Consider the following 22745-nt stretch of genomic DNA (forward strand, 5'->3'; position numbering starts at 1 on the left):
AGAAAACGTCGAGAGCAAAATATGAAGGTACAATAAGAAGTTTAAAGTGAATGGACAAACGATCGATACCTGAACAGAGTGTGAGAAGAGGTTCAGAGCATCGGGAATAGATCATCTCTCGGAGGGTGGCTCGTGATAACACACAAAGCCAAGAGCATAAGATACTTCGGCATCAAGGTTGTACAGGAGAGTCAGGCTTCGATCCTGTGGAACTATGGGTTATGGGCCCACCATGTGGTAGAAAGTAGGAAGGAAGCTGACATCTTGCACGGTCATGATAGCGAGGCATGTCAGCGGGAAACATGTCAATTATGGTGGCAACAACGTTGGTACCAAGGGCGAGGATGAAGAGAAACATTTTCCTGCTCGTTGAAACGAGGCGGACCAATAGGCAAAGTTCTCGTCCATCGGTGGTAACCGGAATGACATCAATAATGGTAACAGGGTTATACTTCACAGGGTTGTACACTGTGGTGTTTACATAAGCAGGGAAATATTACTGCTTATATCATATAGATTACCATAAAGGTTAAACAAAACAATGGAAAGGAAAATGTGTTTATACCCCAGTATAAGGAGTATATTTTTCAAAAGGAAAGGCAGAGCATGATATACAAGATAGGGCTCCAAGTATAAAACCAATTAGACAAAGGGGCAAGGAATTTTGGAGGTTTACCCATACAATGGTGTTTGGATAAGTGATCAAGAAAGATTTAGCATTGCGCCAACAATGTTCTTAATGATGTTCAGAGTCATGCTTCGGGATAGCATGACATGGTCATCAGGTAAAGGTCGGACCTTGGGAACACAAAGGATACATCGGGAAATTTTAGAACATCTCATGCAATTTTATCAGTGAAAAGATGAGGAGGTGGCCGGTGGGTTAAGCAGCAATCCATCAAAATGTCAAAAAGATGTGTTTCAAAATTTTATATGAACGAGTTTGTGTTGGGGGGAAGGCAAGAATGTTGTCGACGATAACCCAAATCAACGAGAGGCAAGGATGGTATTTCTAGCCATGAATTCAATTGACATCTCTGAAGAAGACAAAGTGTTTACGGTGATCACGAAATTTTTTGTCGAGAGACTCTATTAAGATGCCATTGAGCAGAAAAGGAAGGATGAAGTGAAAGGCTAGGAGAACCACGGATCCGACACAAGCTCGAAGTCAAACTTGTTGTTCGAGGTGAAATGATAAGATGAGGAAGATCGACGTAAGCTTAGCTCATCGTCAGAAGTTGCTCCTGGCATAAGGACCAGGTAGCACAGTTAAAAGTTGACACGATAATGATATTGCCGATCAGGCTAGGAATGACTGTGATAGGGTATAAAACTTCCCAGTAACAAGTACTAGGTGTAATGCCAGAAGGTAAATCGGAGTAGAGGTTGGACGAGGGAAATGATTTGCAGAGGATAAGTATTTTATCTTATCCAGTAAATGGAATCAAGGAGGAAATATGGTCGGAACCACGATTGCAAGGGGTGAATTCATATATACAAGATGAGCTTGTACCAAAGAAATAATTATTTTTACGAGCAGCTTCCATGATAAGTTCTACATCGGGTCCATGGGCATGAACACAAAGGTTCAAGGTCGACTCCCACTTCTTCAATGCATAACCTTTCATTCACTCCTCGTTTTCGAAGAAATTGTAGCGCAGAAGATTTATCTGGCGAGGTACCAGAAGAGTAAGACTCGTGAGAACTCTCGGGTTCACACGGATTATTGAAGGCATAAGTTCAACCCATCGGGGCATTTTTACGAATCTATACAACCATCAACCAAGAAAAATATAAGAGTTCGAAAGCAGAGTATCAAAGTCAAAGCACATGATACAATTTACCGAAGGTATTATGTACCAAGGAAAAACTCACAAGATTTTGGATGTGAAGGACACTATCGGATAATAATCCAACAAAGGATTTGGCGGTCCACAAAGGATCTGATGTGATTATCGGTACTCAACCAGAGGAAGAAAGAATGCAAAGGCATCAGATTATAGATATATCTGGATAACTTCAAAGCTTAAATACAAAGGGATTACAATTTTTAAATTAGAAGATCAGAAGCAGAGGCTCTGATCAAAAGATAATGGAGTTGAATCGATATGGATCGACAATCGATCAAGGTTTGATTTGCCAAGAACAAGCTCAAGTTCGGAGTGACGTCTGAGCCGGAAGGGTGAATGCTAGGATACGATTGAGGATTGCGAGCATTCACAACATATTGGATCAAGGGACTCAAAATGATAGTGACAGAGGATGTCAACGGAGATTACTAGAAATATGGAATTAACCATAATGCAGGCACGCAAGACTTTCCAAAGCAATAGGTTGCAAAGGATTCTTGGAAGGTCGAATAGCATTTCGGGGTATTTTGTGAAACTGATGAATAACAAGGAATGAACAAATCCTCGATAAGTGTAAGGAATTATTCGAACATGTATTCATGCGGAAAAAGGAGCTGCAAGGCAGCAGGAACAATGGATTCTCGGAATTCGGAAAGTATTTCAGGGTATCTTGTAATAACAAGAGCAATTGGAAATGAAGGTATGGACGACAAGTGTATGCGGCTATCCATAGGGATTTATTGGTGATAGGGAATTGCAAAGTCGGTGGGCACAAAGGTCTCGAAAAACATCGAAGAGTATCTTCAGAATCTTTTGTTGAAGTAAGCGACCATCTGGACTGAGGGGCTCTCCGGGAGGAAGTAATTACGAGAACCTAGAGTTAGAGTTAGCAAAATCATTTAACCTGAATAGAAAAGAGATCAGAGTCCCAGAGTATAGATGAGGAATAAAAGATCCTAATACCACCCAATGGCGACGTGGGCCCGTAAGCCACACAGCCATGTTAGTAAAAGTTTTTCAATGACTAGACTCGACTTCGGCCAAGGAGTTGGAAAGGGGGTTACCTACAGGCAGTCGGCTCTGATACCAACTTGTGATGCCCTCGATTCAATCGTACACTAATCATACACGCAAATGTGTACGATCAAGATCAAGGACTCATGGCAAGATATCACAACACAACTCTAGACACAAATTAAAATAATACAAGCTTTATATTACAAGCCATGGGCCTCGAGGGCTCGAATACATAAGCTCGAATACACAAGAGTTAGCGGAAGCAACAATATCTGAGTACATACATAGGTTAGACAAGTCTGCCTTAAGAAGGCTAGCACAAAAGCAACATCGATCGAAAAGGCAAGGCCTCCTGCCTGGGAGCCTCCTAACTACTCCTGGTCGTCGGCGGCCTCCACGTAGTAGCAGGCACCCTCAGTGTAGTAGCAGTCATCATCGAAGGTGGCGTCTGGATCTTGGGCTCCACCATCTGGTTGCGACGTCCGGGAAGAATGGAAAAGGGGGGAAAGGGGGGAGCAAAGCAACCGTGAGTACTCATCCAAAGTACTTGCAAGCAAGGATCTACACTACATATGCATCGGTGTCAATGAAATGGGTAGTATATGTGGACTGAACTGCATAATGCCAGAAGAGAAGGGGAAAGCCTAACCTATCAAAGACTAGCATCTTCAAGCAGCTTCAATTATCTTGCAGCATCAGAAGAGATAAGAGTAGCATAAAGTAAAGTAGTAGTAGTGTTATCAACCTCGCCCAGAGACTCTTCCTCAGACTCCCTACGAGAAAGCAATCCCAGAGCAATACTATCCAGTTATCACCCCAAGTATCCAGTTCTAGTTGTATCGATCGGGATACAACTCCGAGTGTCCGTTACCGTAGGACAGGCTATTGATAGATGTTTTCTTCCCTGTAGGGGTGCACCAACTTGCCCACCACGCTCGATTAACTCCGGCCGAACACACTTTCCTGGGTCATGCCAGGCCTCGGCCAAACGATACGCCGCAACCCGACCTAGGCTTAATAGAGAGGTCAGCATGCCGGACTAAACCTATGCCCCCAGGGGTCATGGGCCATCGCCACGGGAACTCCTGCACGTTGCGAAAGCGGCCGGTGAGCAGACCTAGCTACCTCCTTAAAAAAAGGCAGGTGCTTACGCAGTCTAACCCAGTGCGCGCCGCTCAGTCGCTGACGTCTATTAAGCTTCGGCTGATGTATACGACGCAGAACGGCCATACTATGCCCATGTGATGGTTAGTGCTATCAGGCCAGAGGCCCCTCAGATCAAATATCCAAATCATAGTGGATTAGGAGCACTCGGTAACGAGCAGAGACTCATGATCGATGTGACACCGTCGCCCCATCTCGAGGACTTGTGGCAAGGGCTAAGAATGCCCGGCCACGCCTCGTCGTTATCTCGCGGGCACCCTCCAGGTCAACCCGACTCCTCATCACTCGCAATTAAGCTCGCGCGGGTACCCATCAGGGCCAACCCGTCATTAGTAACATAGTTCGGTGTAAAGTCATAGTAACCATAGTAACCATGTGTCTAACACCAAGGGGAAAGTGATGTGCGGTGCCGGGGCCTGGTCTTCGACCCCGTTGATCGGGTCTTCTGATAATCCAGCGGGGCAGTCGGGACAAAGTGGGGGTCTCTGATGGGTCTCGACCCAGCCTATACTAAATAGTTTAGGATAAGCAGGTAGGTAACAACAGCAAGTTACAATAAACAGGCTATGCATCAGAATAGGAGCGAACAATAACAGTAGCAAAATCTAATGCAAACATGAGAGAATGGAATGGGCGATATCGGGATGATCAAAGGGGGGGCTTTCCTGGTTGCTCAGTGGCAAAGGTAGTGTCATCAGCTGTGAAGTCGATCACAGGGGCAGCATCGGTCTCGGGGTCTACCGGAAAGAAGAGGGGGAAGAAACAGTAAATATAAAGCAAACAAAGCATCACAAGGCATAACATGGCAATACACAGCGCTAGGAGTGTTCTACCGTAGTGCTGGACGATACAGCTGAAGGGGAAATTCAACCGGGAAGGTATTCCCGGTTCCGGACCTGTGTTAGACACATGACCGGAGGGGGAATGTTCCATGTTCAGATAGTTAGAGGCATCTGACAGGTAAACGGACCGTGTATTCAGATTCGTCTCATCGTTCTGGGAAACTTTCATGTAGAAAACATTTTCATCCGAGCTACGATTATTTTTCTACGACTTTTCCAAGTGTAACACCCCGGATGTAACTTTCCATATTTGTAACTCCAACTCTTGCCATTTTCGGCTATGTGCTATTATATTCCCCTCGTGGTCGGGTTTTGTTTTCCGTTTTTCATTTTGTTCATGTTATGCATTTCATATCATGTCATCATGTGCATTGCATTTGCATATGTGTTCGTCTCATGCATCCGAGCATTTTCCCTGTTGTCCGTTTTGCAATCCGGCGCTCCCACCTCCTCCGGTGCACCCCTCTTGTTTTCTTTCGTGAGCGGGTGTCAAACGTTCATGGAATGGACCGAGGCTTGTCAAGTGGCCTTGGTATATCACCGGTAGACCACCGGTCAAGTTCCATTCCATTTGGAGGTCGTTTGGTACTCCAACGTTTAACCGGGTAACCGCAAAGTCCATTTGTGTGTTGCAGAAAACCCCCCCTCAAAACCAGCCCAAAACCCCTCTAAGTCTCCTCCATGCTCTCGGTCATTCGATCACGATCGCGTGGGCGAAAACCGCACCCCAATTGGACTCTCCTAGCCCCCTCTAGCTATAAAAACGTCCTCCCCATCTAAATTTGGTAACCCTAGCTCTTTCTTCCACCTCTCGCCTCGAGAACCGCGCCAGCCAACCCCGCCGCCGCCACTTGTCGCCGCCAGAGGCACCCACTACCGCCGCCACGTCAGCGCCGCCAACCGCGCCCAACCGCGCCGCGACACTTGGCCTCCCGCGCCGTCCCCGCCGCCGCGGCCCGCCGGGCCCAGGCGCGGCCCACCCAGGCCCGCGCGGCCGCCCATCCGCCCCGCTCCTCCCCGAGCGCCCGCCGCCGCCGCTCCCCGGTGTCTCCCGCGGTCTTCCGAGGTCACCGCCCCGCCTCGGCCTTCGCCGCCCGGCGCCGCCCCGAGGCCGCCACCCGGCGCTCGCCCGCGCGCCGCCGTCCCGCCGCCATCCGGCGCTCCCTCGCCAGGAGGCCTCCGCCCCGAGCCCCGGCGAGCTTCCCCCTGTCGGATCGGCCCTCCCTCGCCCTCTCCGGCGAGCTCGCGCCCCTGCCTCGATCCGCGTGCGAGGAGCCCTAGATCCGGAATTCTCGGAGGTTGTTTTTTTCCACCAAGTCTTTTTCTGATGTTATTATGATGCCCTGTTCATCATGCCATATTTCCTCATCCGCTGGTCCATTTTGCACGCATATTATATCGTATTGTTCGCCTCGTGATGATCTTCATTTTGTTCAATTGCACCATGTTAATTAGAGGCCATCTTGATGCCCAAATCTCTGTTGCAAGAGTGCTAGTTGCTGTTATCTGCTGGTTCTTAGCAGAACTTGGAGATTTGTTATTTTTGTATCATTTAATCTGTGCATCTTATGGGCATAAGCTCTACATGTGTTTTGTTGTATGCCATGCTATCTTTCCAAGGGTGTATGCCATGTATTTTTTGATCTCTGTGGTGACTAGCACAAGCATGCAAACTAGGCACCGTAATGTTTCTGATTTCAGAGACTTAGTAATTTCTCCAAGTCTTTGTCTGCTGTTATTTTCTTGCCATGTAAACTTGATGCTACAGAGAGATCCATGCATATTATGGAGATGTTCAGTAAGGATGATTTGTAGATATAGTTGAAATTGATCCATTCCTGCCATTGTTTTAAATTATGGAGTGCCATAGCATGACTCAATCTTGCTCTACTTTTGCTATAAAATATTTCTGGCAGATTCTTAACATGATATTCATTTTTGCCAACCTTGTTGTAGTTTATCCATACATGCTATGCATTTGTTCTTGCCATGGATAGCTTCATAAACATGCCATCTTGCTGTAGGTATGCTTGTTTTGTCATGCATTGCCTTGTGGTGAGTGCATCAAGCTCACGAAGATGCCTTCATATTATTGTTTCTGCCATGCTCTGTTTTTCTGCTAAGTCTGAAACCTGTTAACGAAACTTGCTATGTTGACATGCTTGCCATCATATCTTCTGGTCCTTTTTGGCTTATGGTCAGTAAGGTACTTTTGTCATCTGCATTTAGTAGAATACTTCCATGCCTCGTTTTGCTATGTTAAGTTCTGTAGCATGTTGTTTTCGTGCTCTGAACATTGCTACCTGATGCTGTTTTCTGCCATGTCCGGTAATTTCACCAAGTCTCTGAACCTGTTATCTTTTGCACTTTTGCCATGCTTGTTTGAGCTTGTTATGTTGTGATCTAGCCGTAGCTCAGTGTTCATCTTTTGTCAAGCATCTCCTGTAGTTTACTGCCATATGCTTTATTGCTATGTTGGAGTGCTGTAAAATTGTTAATTATTGCATTCTAAGTGCTATCTTGCTGTTAATCGCAGATTCGTGTCATTCTTGTTTTGCTTGCCATTTGCAAACCGTGCATCCGTTTCCGGTGATCTTTATATCGATTTCGACCGAAATCATCTCATCTTTTCAGTGGCATGCTTGGTTTGCCAAGTTACTGCCTTGTTCTTCATTTTTCTACCGGAGCACGCATATACATCGCATATCATACATGTTTTGCATCATGTTGCTTGTGCATTTCTCGTGATTGATTGTGGTTCCGTTGCTTGTGTTCTTGTCTTGGGTAGAGCTGGGAGATGAGTTCGTGAACAAGGAACCTGTTGAGTACGCTTACGAGGATCAAGCTTTCGACAACTCTGAGAACCTTGCAGGCAAGATGACCACCCCTCGAAATCACTTCTATCTTTGCTTTGCTAGTTGTTCGTTCTATTGCCTTGCTGCGCTACCTACCACTTGCTATATCATGCCTCCCATATTGCCATGTCAGCCTCTAACCATCCTTTCCTAGCAAACCATTGTTTGGCTAAGTTACCGCTTTTGCTCAGCCCCTCTTATAGCGTTGCTAGTTACAGGTGAAGTTGAAGTTTGTTCCATGTCGGAACATGGATATGTTAGGATATCACAATATCTCTTATTTAATCAATGCATCTATATATTTTGGTAAAGGGTGGAAGGCTCGGCCTTATGCCTGGTGTTTTGTTCCACTCTTGCCGCCCTAGTTTCTGTCTTACCAGTATTATGTTCCTTGAGTTTGCGTTCCTTACGCGGTTGGGTGATTTATGGGACCCCCTTGACAGTTCGCCTTGAATAAAACTCCTCCAGCAAGGCCCAACCTTGGTTTTACCATTTGCCACCTAAGCCTTTCCCCCGGGTTTTCGCGAGCCTGAGGGTCATCTTATTTTAACCCCCCCGGGCCAGTGCTCCTTCGAGTGTTGGTCCGAACTGAGTAGACTGCGGGGCCCCCTCTTGGAAACTCGAGGTCTGGTTTTACTCGTAGGATGTCTCATCCGGTGTTGCCCTGAAAACGAGATATGTGCAGCTCCTATCGGGATTTGTCGGCGCATCGGGCGACTTTGCTGGTCTTGTTTTACCATTGTCGAAATGTCTTGTAAACCGGGATTCCGAGACTGATCGGGTCTTTCCGGGAGAAGGTTTATCCTTCGTTGACCGTGAGAGCTTATGATGGGCTAAGTTGGGACACCCCTGCAGGGTATTATCTTTCGAAAGCCGTGCCCGCGGTTATGAGGCAGATGGGAATTTGTTAATGTCCGGTTGTAGAGAACTTGTCACTTGACCCAATTAAAATACATCAACCGTGTGTGTAGCCATGATGATCTCTTCTCGGCGGAGTCCGGGAAGTGAACACGGCTTGAGTTATGCATGACGTAAGTAGGAGTTCAGGATCACTTCTTGGTCATTGCTAGATGACGACCGTTCCGTTGCTTCTCTTCTCGCTCTCTTTTGCGTATGTTTGCCACCATATATGCTTATTGCCGCTGCAGCTCCACCTCATTACACCATCCTTTCCTATAAGCTTGAATAGTCTTGATCTCGCGGGTGTGAGATTGCTGAGTCCTCGTGACTCACAGATTCTACCAAAACAGTTGCAGGTGCCGACGATGCCAGTGCAGATGATGGTATCGATCTCAAGTGGGAGTTCGATGAGGAACGTGGTCGTTACTATGTGTCTTTTCCTGATGATCAGTAGTGGAGCCCAGTTGGGACGATCGGGGATCTAGCATTTGGGGTTATCTTATTTTCATTTGGATCTTGACCATAGTCGGTCTATGTGTGTATTTTGGATGATGTATGGATTATATTTATGTATTGTGTGAAGTGGCGATTGTAAGCCAACTCTTTATCCCATTCTTGTTCATTACATGGGATTGTGTGAAGATGACCCTTCTTGCGACAAAACCACAATGCGGTTATGCCTCTAAGTCGTGCCTCGACACGTGGGAGATATAGCCGCATCGTGGGCGTTACACCAAGATTCTAGCATTTCGAGAAATTATTTAAGTTAACAGAAATAGAATTATGACGTCAGCCGAGTGTCAGCATGACATCAGCAGGTCAACAGACATGTTGACTGGTCAAACTGACGAGTGGGTCCCAACTGTCATAGACAGAGGGACTAACAGAATTTTATTTTAACTAAGCAGAGATAATTAGCTACGGACCCCACCTGTCAGTGACTCATTAACTAACTAATTAAATTTAATTATAAAAACCGTTTTAGTTAAACTAATTATGCGGTGGGGTCCGCATGTCAGTGGAACTGGGATGCCCAATCAGCAGGTTGACTGGGTCAACCCTGTCAACGGATCCCGTGGGGCCCGCTGGCAGCGACCCAGGGGTGAGGCCCGCCTAGCCACATCGGCGGCTGCCGGCGGCTCAATGCCGGCGACGTTCAGACGCGGCGGTGGCACGGGACGGCGTCGGGTTTCGCCTACAGGTGGTTAAAACAAGCGTTGTGATGCGCGTTCGAACGAGGGGAGCCGCACGCATCCAACACCGGCGGTCCCGCGTGCTGGGATGGCCTAGAGCCACGGCAGCGCTGACCGGAGCGGCGCCAGAGTTCGAACGTCGATGGATTCGAGCGTCCAGGGCACGGCAAGGGTGGCGGAGGGGCGCGTTGAGCAGCTAGGAGCTCCAGGAGCCCGGTGGTGGTGTTAGCGTGGCGCGAGGAGCATCAGGGCGACAGCAATGAGCTCAACGGTGGAGCTCGGCTCGGCCATGGCGGGTCCAGCCGCTCTGGGCGCGTACGGGAGCAAAAGAGAGGGGGGAAGGAGTGTAGCTCACAGTGAGCCTGCAGATGTGCTCAGTGGGCGCGGGGGAGGCGCGGGGTAGCCGGAATCGACGACGATGGCGGCGGTGCCCGAGGAAGAAGAAGAAGTCGGGGCGGCGATGTAGTGGCTCCCGTCCCCAACGGCTTGCTGTAGAGGACGTAGTCGACGACGGCGGTGCTTGGGAACGCCTTGGCGAGGTGCGGCGTCGTCGGTAGCTACATTGACGGCAATCGGTGGCGACGAGCTCGCGCGGCCAAGCTCGGGATCGAGCGAGAGGAGAGGGGAGAGGTGGATCTGGGGGAGGAGAGGCGCAAGTGGGAGTGGGGAGAGAGGATCGAGACGATGGGGAGGTGGAGGCCTTATCCTCTCGTGGGCGGGGGTGGGGGTCGTCGCCGACGAGGTGGTTCGGCGGGAGCCAGCCCCTGTAGCGACACTGCTCGGGGAACAGAAGAAGGCAACCGGGGGGAAAAGTGAGCTGGCTAGGCCGGCCTGTTAGGCCAAGGCCCGGGGGGACAGGGGAGGTTTTCTCTTTTTCCCTTTTTTCCTTTTCCTTTACTGTTCTTCTTTTATGTTAAAATCAGAGGCAACTAGGGAAAAGTTTGGGCTACCAAAATACTTTAAAAAAATGTGGGACTAGGCCTCTTAAATTCTATCTAGTATTTGGCACTGCCACAAAAAGTTTGGGGCCATCAGGAGTTGTCCAAGCATTTTTAGAAAATAAAAAGGACATCTTAAATACAGCTGGACCAGATAATAAATTCCCAGGGGCAATTTGGGAATTCCAAAAATGTTGGCTTCAACATGACAAATATCTAGGGATTATTTGCCATAGGATGAACTATTTTATTTGCATGAAAGAAGAAGCAAATATTTGACATGCAATTTGAATTTGAATTTGAAGCAGATTTTGGACAAGTGGCATTTTGGCATGATGATCATGATGACATGACCTGCATTAGGGGGAGATTATTGTAGTGTGATGCTGGGGATGTTACAACATACACATATCCCTAGACTATATATGTTACTACCTTCATAGTGGGTAGTAACATAAGTGTAGTGTCATGCAAAGCTTCATTTCTTAGGTTACAGACTCATATTGCATTGGGACATGTGATGCTACAATAACTATCTAAGTTACTAAAACTATCTCTCTCCTCATTAACTTATTGCCACATAAGCAAGTTTGTTGATTGGAGTCGGTGTTACTGCTGAAGTTACTCCCACTGTGGCTAGTCTGATACTAGCTAGTCGTCTATGATATACTAGCTACCTCACTAAGAGCATGGTTAATAATACAGCCAAGGGTCGACTATAAGAAGTTGACATGTCATATACAGCCAACCTCTTAGCGGGTATGTACAATACTAAGTTTTATATACGTACTAGTTTATCAATAGTTGGCCCACCTCACATCCTCACAAAGTGTCTTGGGTCTTTTGTTGCAGCTGGCTCTACTAACCAAGAGCCCACTTCTCTTCTCTTTCCTCGAACTAATAAGCACATATATATTATTCTATTCCTTATAGCCAGACTACCCATAGTGGGAGTAACATAGGTAGTAACATCAACATATCTAGATAAAATAGATGATGTGGCAAGCAATAAATGAAGAAATGGAGGAAAGTGGATATGTGTGATGTTACTACCTATGTTACTCCCACTATGGGTATAGGCTTACTATAGTATGAGACTACCCACAATGGGAGTAACATAGGTAGTAACATCACACATATCTAGATAAAGTAGATGATGTGGCAAGCAATAAATGAAGAAAGAGAGGAAAGTAGTAACATAGCTAGTTACTAGTAGTATGAGTAACATCACATGTACATATCAAGGCAAGATGTGTCTATAGCCTAATAAATGAAGTGTTGCATGCTACCACACATATATGTTACTCCCCACTATAGAGGTAGTAACATAGACTAGTGTAACACATGGGCATGTTACTAGTCTATGTTACTACCCATTGTGGCTAGTCTGAGTAACATCACACATCTCAAGGAAAGATGAGTCTATAGCCTAATAAATGAAGTGTTGCATGTTACTACACATATGTTACTCCCCACTATAGAGGTAGTAACATACACTAGTAACATTCTATGTTACTACCCATTGTGGCTAGTCTTATGTCACTCTATTGTGTACTTACTTGCTCTAATAATGCATAGTATCATAGAGTAGCTAGTATCATATGTAGTACTTTATTTATATTGTCATGCATGACACATAATAGCATAATATTTATTATGATACGGTTTCATGATATGATACTTAACCCTCTGTTTCTTCATTTAATTAATTCTATGACAGCTCATCAAAATTGCCTAGTTGGCATGCATGATACTAGCTATGATACCCCCTTACTATCAGCCTAGCAAAGGTGTACAGATCATTTGTGCGTCACTTTGTGAGTTTTCATCCGTTTGTTCGAGAATCCGGGAGAAGTTTCAAATATTTTGGCCACGAGGTGCGGCCACTGGCGTAGGCCTAGTTGGTATTTTAATTACAGAAAATCCAGATGGAGTTCAGACATAATCAAAATCGATGTGTGCCTATGGCGTGCTCTCACGACCCCGTGGAAAAAATTGGTAAAGTTTGGCACAAGTTTTGATGACCGCTCCTTCCAAACCGGAGCATCTCACATGAAGGATCATGGTTTTCTGAAAGGAGACGTGTCAATTCAAACTCCTGTGGCCGGTGACTTCATCATTTGGCCTCATAAAAATTTCCACGGTAGGCAATCACCATTATACCACGGGTTTGATTTTCTGGCGCATTTCAGGTATTGTTAGCTATATTTAAGACATTTTTTGATATTAACGTGCATTTTGTGCATACAAATAAAATTACAACCGGAACTGTATGTGCTTTCGAAAGGGATGAGGATCGCCGTTCGATCTGGGAGCATCCAACGGTGTAGACATACGATCCGTGGGGTTTGGGTTCTGGCCAATCAGAAAGCACGACTCGGATCGTGGGCGGGGTGGTGGCGGGGTTTGGTCGGCACACGGCTTTCATCAACGAACCTTGTACTATTCGCAAACCAGATTGCATATTTTTGTTCACACATACTGTAGTGAGATCGATTGAGTGTGCTACCTCTATGATATAATAATAATAATAACAACAAAAAACAGTTCATATTCATTGCCTGAGCTGACAGCATATCAAGGTCAACATATTAACGGTTCTTACATCAACAGAAAACCGGGCATAACTCACAAATTCAGTACACGCGACAGTTCTAAATTGAACGAATTAAGTTGCAGGGTAGGCATAAAGACTAGTCTTACAGCTTAATTCCCATGTACATGTGGGAACTGGGATCATTAAGTTGACCCCGAATGAACTTGGGGTTTTTGACGATTTTAAACTTCTTCTCTGTTGCACTCGTGCGTGATCCCTTGGCTGGCAACTCATCAAATTCATCATACTCTTCCTGATTGGCAACATCGTCGACACCCAGTACCCTTCTCTTCCCATGCATCGCTAAATGGCCGTTCTTATGCAAGGGGTCTTCCACAAAGAAAATCTGGGTAGCATCGCTGGCAAGAATGAATGGGTCCGCGTGATATGCCATCGTTGTCCTGTTAACACAGGTCTTCCTGTACTCATCAATCCTTTCCTGACCAAGAGGGATCCATGCGCACCTGAATAATGCCACCTTAACTTTCACATACTCAAGCTCCTAAATCTCTTTGATGGTTCCATAGATACCCTTTTATCAGCTTCATTTACAGTCATGCATTCTATTCGAACAGAGTTGTTCTGATACAAGGTCTTCTTATCACGTTCCTCAGTGTAGAACGTGTATCCATTTATGTCATATACTTGGTACATCAGAACCGTAGGTGATGGCTTTTGTGCCAACCACGTAGCAATGTCATCGATGGATCCTTGTGTCAAATGATTCTTCAGCCATTCGGCATAGTTCTTAGTGTGCTCCTTCATCTCCACTTCTGATGAAGGCACCATTGGTAAGAATCTTTGGCGTATCTCCGCCAAGTGTTCTTCGGCATAAGCGATGAGAACTGGGCTGTTAAGCAGTACCGTCAAATGGGCTTTCTCTGCCAATTCTCCGGGTGCAGCCATTTGCGTGCCAGCAAGGACTGGCTTACCTTTCAGCCTTCCCTCGTGGCGAGAGAGGGGAAAACCTATAGGTCTTCGTTTCATGTATTCGGTGCAAAACTCAACCACCTCCTCCGCGGTATAACCTTGTAGGATGCTTGCCTCTGGATGGTTTCGGTTTCGACAAAAGTGCTTCAGGTTTCCCATGAACCGCTCGAAGGGATACATGTTGCGAAGAAACATGGGACCACAATACTTTATCTCGTTGACAAGGTGCACAGTGTGATGGACCATGATATCAAAGAATGACGGTGGTAAAAACATCTCTAGGTTGGACAATATTCTTGCAATATCATCTTGCATATGATCCAACTCTTCAGGATCTACAACTTTCTGCCATAGTTGGTTGAAGAAATCACAGAGGTCAATGAGTGTGTTTCTTATATCTTTGTCCATCATATTCCTAATGGCCACCAGGAGGATTTGTATCAACATTACGTGGAAATCATGTGACTACATGTGTCCCAACTTCATTTTACCTGAGCTCACATCCACGAGACTTCTGATGTTTGCGGAGTAGGAAGAGGGTGTCTTAACCGACAACAAATAGGTGAAGAACGGTGTTGCTTCTTTTGTACTAAAATTGTAACTCTGGCGAGCTTTGATGAATTTGTCATCATCTTCTGCTTCACTCTTGCGTTGTGATTGATCAGCAAGCATATCAAGCCGTGAACCGTCACCATCCTTTCTTTTACCTTTAATCTTGAGCAGAGTACCAAGGATGCTTTCACATACGTTCTTCTCTACGTGCATGACATCGATGCAGTGACGTACACGTAGAATCTCCCAGTAAGTAATTTCCAGAACACCGATTTCTTCTTAAACACTTGATCCTTGGGTGTTAGTTTCACCGTCAAAGGGTGGTTCTTGCCAAGCACAACATTAATTTTTTTAGCCATGTTGTGGACCACCACCCCTTCATAGGGTCTTGGGGCTGCTGCTGCCTCTGCCGTACCATCAAATTCAGCTTTCATCTTTCGGTATGGGTGATTTTTCCGTAAGAACCTACGATGACGCAAATACACTGTTTTGTGCGAGTTGGGAAGTCTTCTGCTAGATGTCCTATCCATGCATGTGACACAACCTACTTCTCCCCTTGTTTTCTGCCCCGATGTGTTGCCTAATGCCGGCATATCTTGAATGGTGTGCACCACCATGGCATGTAGATAAAAAATCTCCTTTCTGTAAGCATCATAACATTTTACTGCAGGTGCATCTATCCACACTATCAGCAGTTCTTCAACCAGTAGCTGAAAGTAAATGTCGAAGTCATTTCCAGGTTGCTTCGGGCCTTGGATAATTATTGACATCATAATGTATTTTTCCTTCATACACAACCAAGGAGCTAGGTTATATATGCACAGAAGCACTGGCCATGAGCTGTGCTTCGTGCTCATATCGCCAAAAGGATTCATCCCGTCAGTACACTCCCCGAGCCTTATACTTCTAGGATCCTTGGCAAAATTTTCAAACTTTTTGTCAATTAATTCCCACTGAGCCCCATCTTTCGGGTGCCTCATATACCTATCTGCAATTCGCTCATCATAATGACACGGCAACCTCTTTGCCTCTCTAGGGTTTGCAAACAAATGCCTCAACCTTGGAATTAAAGGCAAGTACCAAACAACCTTGAACGGGACTCCTGTCTTGATCTCGTCATCCAATTTGTACTTGTCCTTTGCTCTCCTGCGCTTGTATCGTGCATGCTTGCATGTGGGACATGCACGATAATCTTTGTACTCACCACGGTACAATATACAATCATTCACACAAGCGTGTATCTTCTGTACTTCAAGTTCCAATTTGCTTTATTCGTGCTTCTGGGGAGCACATTATCTTCCGGAAGAATTTCTTTCAAAAGACCTAACACCTCTGTGAAGCCCTTGTTTGATAGACCGTTTGCTGCTTTAAATTTGAGAAGCGCCAGGGTGGCACTCAACCTGGAATATATCTTTTTGCAACTTGGATACAATTCTTTCTTGGAGTCCGCATCAATGGTTGGCCGATCCTTGTACCCAATCATATGCTTATCTGGGCCCTCGAAATCTGCAATCATAGCAGCAAAATCTGGCATATCAAGATCGTCGTCATCTGCGTTGACGTCTTGGTTTTCTAGTGGGTGTTTCGGCTTTCCGGTGTTCCATTGGTAGATTGACGCCTCTGCCCTGATGTTAGATTCAACATCCATGTGACACTGATCGGGGTTTGGCATCTCGCTGCCCTGGGTATCTTCATCCATGACCTCCTCTTCACCGTGTCTGGTCCAACGTGTATATCCATCCATGAATCCCCTAGAGACTAAGTGCATCTGGACATCTGCAACTTCATGTGACTCTGTATTGGCACAATCAGTACATGGACACAGGATGTAATCCGCATCACCAATTCTCCTCTTTGTACTTTCAGCCAAATTCATGAACTCTGTCACGCCACTGATAAAATCTGCGGTTTTCCGATTCTTCATCCATCGAGATCGTTCCATCTGCAGCACACGAATGGTAATTAAAAACAAAACAACAACATTGAGACACGGATTAACTGTTGTCCAAAGATGCGTGCATAAATCACAAGGTTTTATTTTAATAATTACTAAGGGCGCTCCATGTTGTTATCCAGGCGTGCTATGACAAAAATTAATGGCCAGTCAATTTACACGCAGAGTACTAGTACAACACTACACTTAGGAATTGAATACCTAAATTTAGCCACTCACGAAAAGAATACCTTACTTAATTAGCCGCACGGCGACCTCCACCCAGCAGACAGACAAGGGCGATGCGGCGGCACGCCAAGACAGCAGGGTCGAGGAGCAAAGCTTAGTGCGGCTGCCGCCTGAAGTTCGACCTCCACTATCCCGCCATCGACCGCGATGGATGTGCTCGAATCATGCCGCCGCCGACCTTGACGGTTGATCTCCTCCTATCTCCCGCCGCAGAACGAGGATTGACCTCCTATGACGCCGCCACCGCCCACCGACCGAGGATTGACCTCTTCTCCGGTAGGCACTGCCTAGGCCACCGCCGCCATCTCTATATGCAGAGCGGCTGTTTTTTTACGGATATTCGTGGAGCGGATGTTTACATGGTATCTCATCGTAACTCAATTATATGGACAGGGTAGTACATCACATATGGTTATGAAACGGCAACCGTGTCTAACCTACGTTGTCTTCTCACCCGGTTTGGTGCGGAAATCGTGTGTGATGTTGTAATACCTAACACAAACGACATGTACAAACAGTGTGCCGTATACAACATATATATAGTGCCATTAGTAGTTCCCGACCGTCAGCTTATCTCCACAGTTTCCCCAAATCCCTACATAGCCTCCAAATTCCCTCGCGTGGTGCTGACATTGGGGGAATGCGGACGAGTTGTGTTGATGGTTTCGATGCGCCTGCTCCTGCTCGTATTGCCGCCACGACGGCGGTCGCCACCGATCACTTGCCTAAGGTCATCAGAAGGCAGATGTACTATGGATCCGAATCATCCTGTCAGGTTCCAATCTATCCCGATCTTTTTTACCATGTCCAAAGTATGGCTCCTTGCTGAATCCGTCCTGAATGGCCCCCCTCCCCAGGAAAGCGATCTGCCGCCGGATCCGGAGCTTCACTCCAGACTCCTGCAACATGAGTTCGACTCCGAGTTTTGCGCCACCAAGAAGTACCAAAAGTTGAGTTGTGTGCACGAGCACACTCCCGCTCGACGTGTATGCACGGAGGGATTCGACATTGGCAGGCGGTTTCTCAGTTGCCCCTTAGAGGTTAGAGCTAATTAAGTTCATCATTTTACTTCAGTTAATGGCACCGATCATCCAGAATACTATTTAACATTGGCAGGGATATGAGGCGTGTGCCTTTGTTAACTGGTTGGATGAAGAATGGCATGGCAGGGCTCGGAGTGTTATCACCAAGCTCGCAGAAGATAACGTAAAGCTGAAGAAGAAATTGGCTGATTTGGAATGTACAATCAGTACGATGAAGCAAGACAGAATCAATCACATGCAACAGATGAAAGCAAGAGACAAGAAGGAACTAGCATGTGTAGTTGTGGTTGTCGCATTAGCCATGTTCTATGCGCTGTTTGCAATGATGATTAGGGGTTTTGTTTGACAGTATTGCTAAAGCACATCTAGATGTGCTCTAAGTAATGCACATCTAGGTCCTATATATGCCATTGATGTTACACGAAGATTCGTGCAGATATGTTTCTTTGTCTTTTTTCTTTTCCTTTCTAGTTTGAATATTACTGGCTTTATCAATAAGAAGAGCTCAATGTATTGCTTGCCAACTGTCCAACTCCATTCGTACCGGTACCGGTGCATAATCCCAAAACTCGTTCCTTGTTTTTGTCCTGAAAAAGGAAACCAGCCAAATAGCCAATAGGAGTCCTGCGCAACCCCGGGAATTTGGAGCAACTGGGTACAAATAATTACGGTTGATTATATCAGCGGTTAGATAATACGTCAACCCCCTCTTCAATCCCCACTTCAATTGGCAGTTCCTCTTCTCTACATACCCCGCTTAAGTGTCCACCATCTACATCGTCCCCGGCAAGCCGCGCTACAAACTGGCACACACTCTGCAGCCATGTCAAGTGATAGCGAGGACGATAGTTCGGCCAGCAGTCTGGCACCCGATGGTAGGTCAACATCAGAATCATCCCGCTCGTCTTCCATGAGTCCGGCGTCGAGCCCAGACCTCGATTATATCTGGTTCATGGAAGGGACGCCGCCTCCGGAGTCGTCACACGACAACCAGACGGATGAGGAGCCGTCAGAGGACGAAGAAGAGGACGACGATGATGATGAGGAGGAATGGTCGAACGAGGAGGACGACGACAACGACAGCAAGGACGATGACGACAGCGACGGCGATGAAAAGCCAATGGTCAGCGGCAAGAAGCGTCCTCGCCAAGACGATGTCGCGGGGCCATCCAACAAGAACAACAAGAAGAAGAAGGACTAATTTAAGCAGACTGTATATATCTCTGTTTATCCTGTCAATCTCATCGCAGATGGTTAGTAATATGTATTCGACAAAGATCTTCTACATTATAGCCAACTGGTTGGTTTGTTGAACTGTGTGCCCTGGCGAGCACACAATTCACAAAAAGGGACCGTACGGGCTGTCTATAATGATCGCACACAATTCTAATTACCGGCCTGTTTATCAGGTATCACACACATCTTGTTACGCCGAATCGTTTGTGTTCACCTCACTCATCGCAAACGGTTCACCACAGTGAACTGTATGCCGTATATCGCACACACATTGATCTGGCTACCCATTTTTGTTGTTCTGTCTCATCGCAAACAGTTCGTACAGATCAACCGTGTGCCCCTCATCGCACACGCAACTAAAATCTGAACCGTGTTTGATCTATCATTCATCGCAAACATTTTGCATCATTTCTGAACTCGGTGGCACCGGGTAGGTCAAATCGGTGGGGCCGAGTTTGACTTTAGTTTTGGGACAGATGTGGAAATGAGAAACTGGTTGAGGGCTTTGGAGCATATCACTAAGCATTTTGAGCAAGCAAGCCATTAAGCAACACCTCATCACATTTTAATAGTATTGGCTTTCCTATGGACTCAATGTGATCTTGGATCACTAAAATGAAAATGTAGAGTCTGGAGCTCTTGCCAATCTTTGTCCTTAGCATCTTAAAGGGGCTCCACATCCTCTTGTCCTGCCACTCCAATGTTGAACTTGTTGAAATATACTAGATAAAAATGTTAGTCCAACAAGAGATATGTTGACATTAATTACCAAAATCACCCAGGGAGCACTTGTGCTTTCAGATATGAAGCAAGGCCCACGCCTATGAAGGTCTCCGCTCGTGACACTCTCCGTAATAATGAGTGGGGATGTACACGCCCCGGAGTCTCCTGAGTGCTGCCCTCGGGCCTCATGGGGGCTCCCACCCACGTCCAAGTGGAAGCACCATGCTCCGTGCTGGCCGTCGACACTGTTCCCCAATGACTATTCTCACTCCCAGTGAAAGCACTTAGCTCCGCACTGGTGAGAAGACAAGAAGACTAGCTAGGTGTTGGACGTGGTCGTTTGCTTTCACCCCTTTTTCTGTAACTCAATCGCCGCCTTTTGGACTGAGATTTGAAGTTCCTTGTGTTTATCAAAAATGGGGGGAATTTTCTCTTGATTTGTGTCAGTTTCTAGCTTCTGGCTACATGTTTTACCATGGGGCTCACGCCTGCCACCCCCTGGGAGCGCCCCGCGAGCAGGGGCTGGGCGTGGTATGCACGCTCCAAGCACGTTCGGGCTAGCCCGGGCGACGACAAGCCCCCCCCCCAGGAGGGGTATCACCGCGCATACCTTGCCGTAGTCCGGCGTTTGCTCCTCCCGGCGCTCTCTTGGACGGGCCACTAGACTTCTCGGGAGACTTGGAACCTCGCGAGCTCCGGAGGGCTCACCTCAGGAGGAAGGTGCGACGAGGACATCAGGACTCGCTCAAGACCTATGGAACCAAGATAAGTTGCAACAACTACCCCGCTCGGGAGCCTGTGGGCCCGCGACGGCACATCCCAAACCCTGTCATTAAAAGACATATCACCATTTCATACATTATAAGAGCCCCCCCTTCAAAAATGCTTTCACGCCCCGTAGGGTCGTGCCCGAAGGTTTTTGCATATAGGTTAAGGCAAAAGGATATGCGGGTCTAGCCGGAGGCGCTGCCTTCAGCGCCGTCCTCGCCGTCTTCATCCACGCCACCCGAGCTATTGCTGGCATCGTCTTCATCAGCGTCGTCCGCATCGCCTTCCCCGACCGCGATCACGACCGCGCCATCCTCAGGGGCGAACTCTGCGACCAAGGCGTCCACATGGTCGTCCACCTAGTCCACCAAGTTGTCCTGGATAACCCTGGGCATGGGGGCTATGGCGGCGTCGACGTCAAAATGGAGGTTGAGATTGAGGAGGTGACTGAAGACGCGCGAGAATGTGCGCCTGAGAAGGACGTGTGATCCCGTTGCCCCGTCCCGAGGACTTATGGCAAGGGTCAGGCCCAACCCTCTCTTGGGTGGTCCACCTGCCCGGCCATGCCTCGTAATTATCTCGTGGGTACCCTCCAGGTCAACCCGGCTTCAGTAACTCTCGCGGGTACCCCTCGGGGTCGACACGACTTCAACAAGGTTCTGAGGTAAAGTCAAGGTAACCATGTGTCCATGACATCAAAGGGGAAATCTGAGGAATCACCCTCGATGGATTCCCACTCGATGTAACCATCAAGGTGACCTTGGAGGAATCACCCTCGAAGGGTTCACACTTGAGGGGTTGCACGACAGAGTCGTTATCGGGACTGGTGAAGGAGGAATCACCCTCCATAATCCACGACCGGTTAGTTACACTACATAGATATCATTAGGAGTGCATTACAAGATATCACCCTCAGCACTCGATAGTAGCTCTACAGAGTCGTACAACTAGGGGTGTGTGGTGATGTGTCGGTCTCTTCATATCGATCACGTTGATCAAGTCATCAGTAACAAAGCGGGGCAACAGGGACAAGGATGAGGGGTCACTAATGGATCACTAACAACCCTATACTAAGCATATAGGAAAATAGGTAAAGTAACAATAGCAAGTTACAAAAGCAGGCTATGCATTGATAACCAACAAGTATAGGGGATCGCAACAGTTTTCGAGCGTAGAGTATTCAACCAAAATTTATAAATTCCACACAAGGGGAGCTAAAGAATATTGGGAAGTGTTAGCAGCTGAGTTGTCAATTCAACCACACCTGGAGATTAAATATCTGCAGCAAAGTGATCAGTAGAAAAGTAGTATGATAGTTTTCATAGTAGTGATGATAGCAGTAGTAACGGTAACAGTGACAACAATGATTTTGTAGCAAGCGTAACAGTAACAGCTTCAGTAGTAACTTAGCAAGAGCAATATATGGAAAATTCGTAGGCATTGGATTGGTGGATTCATTGGATGATATTCATCATATAACAGTCATAACCTAGGGCGATACAAAACTAGCTCCAGTTCATAAATAAAATGTAGGCATGTATTCCGTAAACAGTCATACGTGCTTATGGAAAGAACTTGTATGACATCATTTGTCCTACCCTCCCATGGCAGCGGGGTCCATAAGGAAACTAAAGGATATTAAGGCCTCCTTTTAATAGAGAATCGGAACAAAGCATTAACACATAGTGAATACATGAACTCCTTAAACTTCGGTCATCACCAGAAAGTATCCCGGTTATTGTCACCCTGGGGTTCACGGATCATAACACGTAATAGGTGAATATGACTTGCAAGATCAGATCTAGAACATAGATATAATGGTCAAAACATACGGTTCAGATCTGAAATCATGGCACCCGGGCCCAAAGTGGCAAGCATTAAGCATGGCAAAGTCATAACAACATCAATCTCAGAACATAGTGGATAGTAGGGATCAGGCCCTAACAAAACTAACTC

Source organism: Aegilops tauschii, chromosome 3, assembly GCF_002575655.3.
Source record: "Aegilops tauschii subsp. strangulata cultivar AL8/78 chromosome 3, Aet v6.0, whole genome shotgun sequence".
NCBI lineage: Eukaryota > Viridiplantae > Streptophyta > Magnoliopsida > Poales > Poaceae > Aegilops > Aegilops tauschii.